We start from the raw sequence: 7,438 nt of genomic DNA, 5'->3' as shown, positions 1-7,438 counted from the left end.
GAGGAGGCTCCAGAACTATTGCTGATACCAAGAGCTGCTTCTCATTAAAGGTGAGATTTAGTGCAAAAGTTAGAAGCGGGGACTTTGTGGAGAAAGCTAGGTGCTGGAAGCACCACACTTCCTTCTACAGAGACAAAGGCAGGGACCAGGCCTCCGGGGGTGGCAGAGAGCAGAAGCACCATCCATCACCACCCACATCTGCCTGTCCTCCTCCAACACCCCCGTCTCCCAGGCACCTGCTTTACCCCTCAAAGCCACTCTTTCCTCTCTACTTGAAGCAGGGTTTTATTTCACCTTCTTCGGGGCCTGGGGTGGCCATCTCTATGCCACCGTGTGCCGAGCCCAGGGGACAACAGCCCTTTCAGCCCTGTCCCCGCAGCAGTCCTGATTTCAAATGCACATTTTCTGAATTGTTTTAATTGCTTAACATAATAAAAATGCAATAAAATACTTTCCCGTCTCGACTTCCTACAAATACAAGGACAAATCAGAGGGAAATAAAGCATGTATATTGTTATCTTTGTTTTTGTTTTGAAACCGGGATCACTCGGACTCTTTATCTGACAAATGGTCTTGAGCACACATTCAGATACTGTGGGAAGTGATGAGCTGTAGCTGCGTCATCACCACGGATCTAATGGAGTCCACACTGCCACCAGGCAGTGTGGCAATCAACTAATGATGCAAGCCAAGCATGCCGTTCCAAGCTCAGCTGCATTCGTGAAGTTCAGAAGACACCGTGCAGTGGAACTGTCCCTACAGCGGGCTTAGGATATGTTTTAGAAGCCATTTTTAAAATGTGACTTCAAGGTCAACTTACACGTGGTATGGGGATATATACCTTTGTAATGCCAGTACGAAGGAGGCTGGACGCTTAAAAACTGTGTGCTTTTTTTTAAGACTATAAGGCCAGATGAGACATAGCAAATTTAAGGCCTTTTGAGACCTTAAGAGCTTTTGACACTTGGAGAGTCACGGAAAACACTAAATGAATGGATAAGCCTGCCATAAAACCCCAAATCTACTATTTACGCCAAGACTTTGTACAAAGTACTGAAACTCTCTTCACCTCTACCTCCTCACCTACAGACTAACAGTAAATAGCAGCAGGACTCTGAGCCTGGCCGGCTGAGGACCCATGAAATGACACATAGGAACCCTCCTTCCGCACCTGGCCCATACCTGCGTCTCAGGGCGGGGCAGACGCGGTGACGTCTTCTTGCTGGTGAGTTTTCCTCTAAAGACTCATTATCACCCACATGCGCTGAATTGACACTCAGCACTTGGTTCTCTGGAAAACAACATCATCATCATCATCATCATCAACAACAAAACAAAACAAAACAACAACAACAACAACAACAAAAAACCAACCCATACAGATGTGAGCTAAATCTGAGCAATCAACAGTCTTGCCTGACTTCCTCTCCCTGTGGACAGCTGCCAGAGACGAACGTTAGCTTTCAGTGTCTCTGAATGGATGTCCGTTCAATCTCCCCACAAGCACATTCAGGGAAAATGAGAACTTCTATCACAGCCCCACCATGTCCTGCACCGAAACTGTACGTGCAAGCAGGGAAGAGACGCCCGTCTCAGGAAACCTAGCTAGTCTGTTGGCCACCGGGTATTTTTTTTTTTTTTTAAATGGAGAACATTTTAAGAATGTTTAGAGCCGGGTGGTGGTGGCGCACGCCTTTAATCCCAGCACTCGGGAGGCAGAACGAGGTGGACCTCTGTGAGTTCGAGGCCAGCCTGGTCTACAGAGAGAGATCCAGGACAGGCACCAAAACTATGCAGAGAAACCCTGTCTCATATAACCAAAAAAAAAAGAATGTTTAGAGGTATTTTCTCTCCACAATATTCAGAACAGAAAAGAAATATTTTTTTATACTGGTCCTTTCATCTTATTTCGGTTCTGCACTTAGAAGTCTTTAGGGAGGCCGAGTGGGCCGCCATCTGCCTGTGAGACAGTGCCATCTAGTGTCCCATGTGAACATTACAGCGGATACACAGATTGTCCCTTCTCACACGCAGGGTTCATTTAGCAAACCTTTCACCGGTGTTGACTAAACCAACAGTCTCTTCCAGACCCACAAGTGAGTGTTGCTCTTCCTTAGGGATGGAAAATACAAGCGGATCATAACAAAACCGTAAAATATTTGGACCGACGAAGTATTTTAATATTAGGATGAATGATAGGTAGAGAAAACCCCAGCCATTTAATTGGTTAACAACAGAAGGTGATACTGTGATTTGAGAGGAAAGCACACACTGTGTTCCACAGTAACAACCGGCAATACTGCAGACATACTATGTGTTACCCACCCAACAGGCCACATACCATTGGGCTTCTGAAACTGAGGTTTTCTTAACTCTGAGTGGGGGAGGGGGCAATTTGTCAGCAGTAAAAGGCTTCTGCTGGTGCCGACAACCAAAACTGAACCCAAAGCCAAATGCATAAGGAGCCTGAGGTGTTTCGGGTGCTCATTCAACAACTTCACCGCAGCTGTACCTCTGAGCACGTGTGTGTGCACAAGTGCGTGCCTCGTGTCACAGCGACCGCTCACACGGCTTCAAACACCATTGGCTCAGACTCCAGACTGTTAAATGTTATGAACTCTGCGGTGTTTTTCCTCTACATAAAAGCTTTGTGCTCTTACCAGGCCGAGCTCCAGGAGTCCAATCGAAGAGAGAGAAGAGGGATTCCATGAGCAGAGGGCATCAAGGTCAGGATGGGGAAACCTACAGAGACAACCAAACCAAACTAGTGGGAACTCATGAACTTTAGACCAACAGCTGTGGAGCCTCCACGGGACTGGACCAGGCCCTCTGCATAGGCGAGACAGTTGTGTAGCTTGATCTGTTTAAGGGGACCCCTGGCAGTGGGATCAGGTCCCACCCCTAGGGCATGAGCGGGCATTTTGGAGCCCACTGCCTATGGTGGGACACCTCGCACAGCCTTGGTGCAGGGGGAGGGGCTTGGACCTGCCTCAACTGAGTGTATCAGGCTCTGCTGACACCCCATGGGAGGCCTTGCCCTGGAAGAGGTAGGAATGGGGGGTAGGATGGGGGGAAAGGCTGGGGGGGGAAGGCTGGGGAGTGGGAGGAGAGGGGAGGGGATCTTTGGTTGGTACGTAAAATGAATAGAAAATTTCTTAATAATAAAAATATGCTGTGGATATCGCTCTGTATAAATAATAGCCAGACAGGAACTATAGGCGGGACTAACAGAGAGGAGAATTGAGGGAACAGGAAGGCGGAGCAGGAGACAGGCTGGAGCCACTGCCAGGACAAGCAAGATGTAAGGTACCAGTAAGCCACAAGCCACGTGGCAAAGTATAGATTAATAGAAATGGGCTAAATATAAGAGTAAGAGCTAGACAATGATAGGCCTGAGCTAATGGCCAAGCAGTTTAAATAATGTAAGAGTCTGTGTGTTTATATTATAAGTGGGCTCTGAGACTGGCAGGACTTGGTGGGAGCTGGAGAGAAATTCTCTAGCTACAAATATATATATATATAGATAGATAGATAGACAGACAGATAGATAGATAGATAGATAGCACACCTTTAATCCCAGCACTCAGGAGGCAGAGCCAGGTGGATCTCTGTGAGTTCGAGGCCAGCCTAGGCTACAGAGTGAGTTCCAGGAAAGGAGCAAAGCTACATAGAGAAACCCTGTCTCAGAAAAAAAATTTTATATATATATATATATATATAAAGCTTTGTGCTCTTATAGTAACATGATGGCTCAATGATAAAAATAAACACTTAATATTTTCTATTTATATTTATATTAATATTTATTCTTTATCAGGTAAGTGCCAAATTTTTAGGTTAATTTTTTTTTTTTTAATTTTATGTTAGGTTTTGGTTTTTGGTGTGTAGCCTTGGCTGGCTTGGAACTCAGAGATCCCCTTGCCTGTGTCTCCCGAGGGCAGATTAAAGGCCTATGACACCACACTTGGTTGTTAGAAGTTTTTATTTGGATTTCATAAAATGTTAGTGACTTGGTTTCGGGACAGAATTTCCAACGGTTTTTGAAATGTCCCAGAACATATTTCTGCCATTTTTGTTCTTTGTTTATGCAAAACAGTGTTCTCAGCACTACAATTATAAAATGAAAGTAACCCTCAACCGTGAAAACACTGAAGACGCTCTATGTCCTGCAGCATCAAATTCGCAGCCGTACTCAAGACTTATATAAGAATAAGCAAGCACATCCATCTCATTAATATGCAAATTCACTCTTCTTAAATAAGTGGAAAAATATATATACCAAAGAATTGCTTTAAATGAATTTATGATTTATTATCAACAAATGCTTGACTTATCTATTTTATATACCCATATTGTGAGGGTTGCACAAAAATGTCTCTGTGGTGAAGAAGGTTTCCTTCTCTCGTCTGTCCTGAGAACTACAGGGACCTAAAGGAACGTGGAGTCACAGGGGGGCAGAGTCTGGGTCCCCACGTGACCACGCGGAGCCGAGTCGCCCTGCACCATTGACCCACATTTGGCTGTGACACACGTGAGAAATGGGGTTTTATTGTATTGAGCTGCTCGATGCAAAGGTCGTTTGTGGCAGTAGTCAGCCCCCCTCTGCCTAATAACCTTCTGAAATAGTCTTTTTGAGATAATAAATATTACTTTCTCTGTAAAGAGAAATGACAGCACGATGAAGAATGCCAGACTCGCTTTTACAATTGGTTCATGCTGTGCTGGACAATATTTTATTTACATTTATTTATTTAGTGAGGGGTGCACACGCCAGAGTGCTCTCGTGAAGGTCAGGAGACAGCTTTTGGAAGTTGGTTCTCTCCTTCCACCGCGTGGGTCTCGGGGATTGAACTCAGGCCGTCCATCAGGCTTGATCACACACCTGTGTCAGCTGAGTCATCTGACCGTCTCTACTGGACAATCTTTATAAAAATCAGAGAGAAAGCAGGAGGTTCTTTGTTAGGTCCCCACAGACGCCTGGAAGAGCAGGTTCTGTGAAATAACACTGGATCTAGTCTCCAAAATCTATTTTTAAGATCCCTAGCATCTGATCCTGACTCAGCTAAGCAAGTGATGGTTGATTCTGCTGCTGACGGGGACACACCCACGCACCAAGGGGTTGGGGCACAGAGAAAGGGCAGCTGGGCCTAGACTGACGTGAGCTTTCCACTCCCTGACACAGAGAGCAGGCGAGGTTACTAAGGAAATGCCTCCTGGTCATTCTCCTGGGTGTGTGTAATGCATTTTCTTCCACCCTGTCCACACAACTCCTATTTTTTAAACCGCCTGCCTAACTCTCCAGTTTTAAAGCCTTTATTGTTTTCTCATTTTCTAGTTGTTCTAACAGCAAGATACATAATATCCAGGGCCAGTCACCCAAGAGACTGAGTGTCCGCTTCCAACTTTCCTCTGTCCTCTGGTAGGGACTTTTAGGATTCTCATGTTGGGTTAGAATCACCAACACACCCGAGAAAGCCAGAAGAACTCGCAAAAAATTGCCTCATTCCCGTTAGTATACAGGTCAATGAAATTCAAATACAATAACATTTTTAAAAATTCAGCAAAAACTGGGTTTTGGTGCTCTTGGAGACAGAAGGATCAGAAGTTCAAGGTCATCCCCAGCTGCATAGTAAGTTTGTGGCTAGCCTGGGTTACATGAGATCTTGTCTCAAATATGCACACACACACACACACACACACACACACACACACACACACACACACTAACTCACACACACACACACAACATAGATGCATACATATATTCAGCAACATTATTTTCACATTTATCTGAAATAATAGTGGAATCTGAAAAAATTATCTGAAAAAATAGTTAAGGAATTTTGATAGGCAAGAACAGTGAAAAAGGCTTTTCCTTATTACATACATTAATAAAACGTATTTAAAGGCACATCGATTAAAGTAATGTGGTGATATCTGAAAGTAAGTAAGTATACCAATGGGATATAAAATATATTTCTAAAATACTTAAAACACTGGGGACATATATTTATTCTTTCGGTTGTGAGCCTTAACCTTTAATGGTTGAGCCATTTGTCCAGCCTGGAACATGTATTTATTAAAAACAAACAAACAAAACCCAAAACTCGAATCAGGGGCTGGCGATGTAGTTCAGTTGGTGGATTGCTTGCCCAGCGCTTCACAAAGCCCTAGGTGTTACCCCATCACCTCATAAAACTGAGGATGTGGTACATGCCTATAATCCTAGTATCTCAGAGTAGAGGCAGGAAGATCATGAGTTCAAGGTCATCCTTAGCTATACAGAATTCAAGGCCATCCTGGGCTATGTGAGACCTGCTATAAAAGCCAGGTGTAGTGGTAGAGGTGTGTAATACCAGCTACCTTGGAGCCTGAGGCAGGAGGATCAGGATTTTGAGGCTAGCTGTGACTGCACAGTAAGCAAGGCTAGTCTGGGCTATATGTCCCCAAAACAAAGAAAAAACTAAGGAAACAAGAACCAGTGGGAGGGATGGAGTGTGAGACCAATGTTACTCTTAAAGATGGTTCACTGCATTGGGGAAATGCTTCCTTATTTCTGTCATTTAACAAGATAATTCCCCAACCATGTAAAGAGGTCGAAGGAGAAGCATTGGGCCAGGCAGGATGATTCAGCAGGTAAAGGCACTTGCCCATACATACAGGCTGGACCACCTGAGTCCAATCCCCGGATCCCACCGAGGAAGGAGGCTAGCTCTAGAGAGTAGAAAATGGGCTAAATATAGCTCAGAAGTAGGGCACTTGCCTAGCGTGTAGGAATCCCTGGGTTTAAAAAATGAAAAAGAGTAGAAAAAATCCATGTCACGAGTGGTGATACACACCTGTGATCCCATCACTTGGGAGGTAGAGGCAGGAGAGTCAGGGTTGAAAGACATTTAGCTCCATAGTACATTCAAACCAGCCCGAGCTCCGTGAGACCCTGTCTAGGGAAAAAAGAAACAGAAAGTTAAAAAAAGGAAAGGAAAATAATATACAATGTTGGTTACATGTTCTGAGTGAGGGGAAAGATTTTTTCTAGCCATAAAATTTATGCAAGAGCTGGGCCGTGGTGGTACACGCCCTTAACCTCAGCACTCAGGAGGTAGAGGCTGGCAGATCTCAGTGAGTTCAAGGCCAGCCTAGTCTACAGATCAAGTTCCAGGCTCCCCCACCCCCAGCCCCTGAAAAAAAAATGCAAGAAAACAACAGAATAAGATATCAATTAATTTTGACTCCATAAAAATTTAAATTCCTGTGTTTCAAAAATGAGCAAATAAAATCAAGACATGAACCAGAAAATGAGAGGCATATTTGGGATACAAATAACAAACATTTAATATCCTCACAAATCTGTAAAACATAGGCTGGTAAGATGGCTCTGTGCGTAAAGAAGCTTAGCATGTAAACCTGGAGGCCTGGGCTTGATCCCTGGGACCCATGA

Source organism: Peromyscus californicus, unplaced genomic scaffold (genome assembly GCF_007827085.1).
Source record: "Peromyscus californicus insignis strain IS unplaced genomic scaffold, ASM782708v3 Scaffold_14__1_contigs__length_90479793_seg_2, whole genome shotgun sequence".
NCBI lineage: Eukaryota > Metazoa > Chordata > Mammalia > Rodentia > Cricetidae > Peromyscus > Peromyscus californicus.
This window is presented reverse-complemented; position numbering follows the sequence as displayed.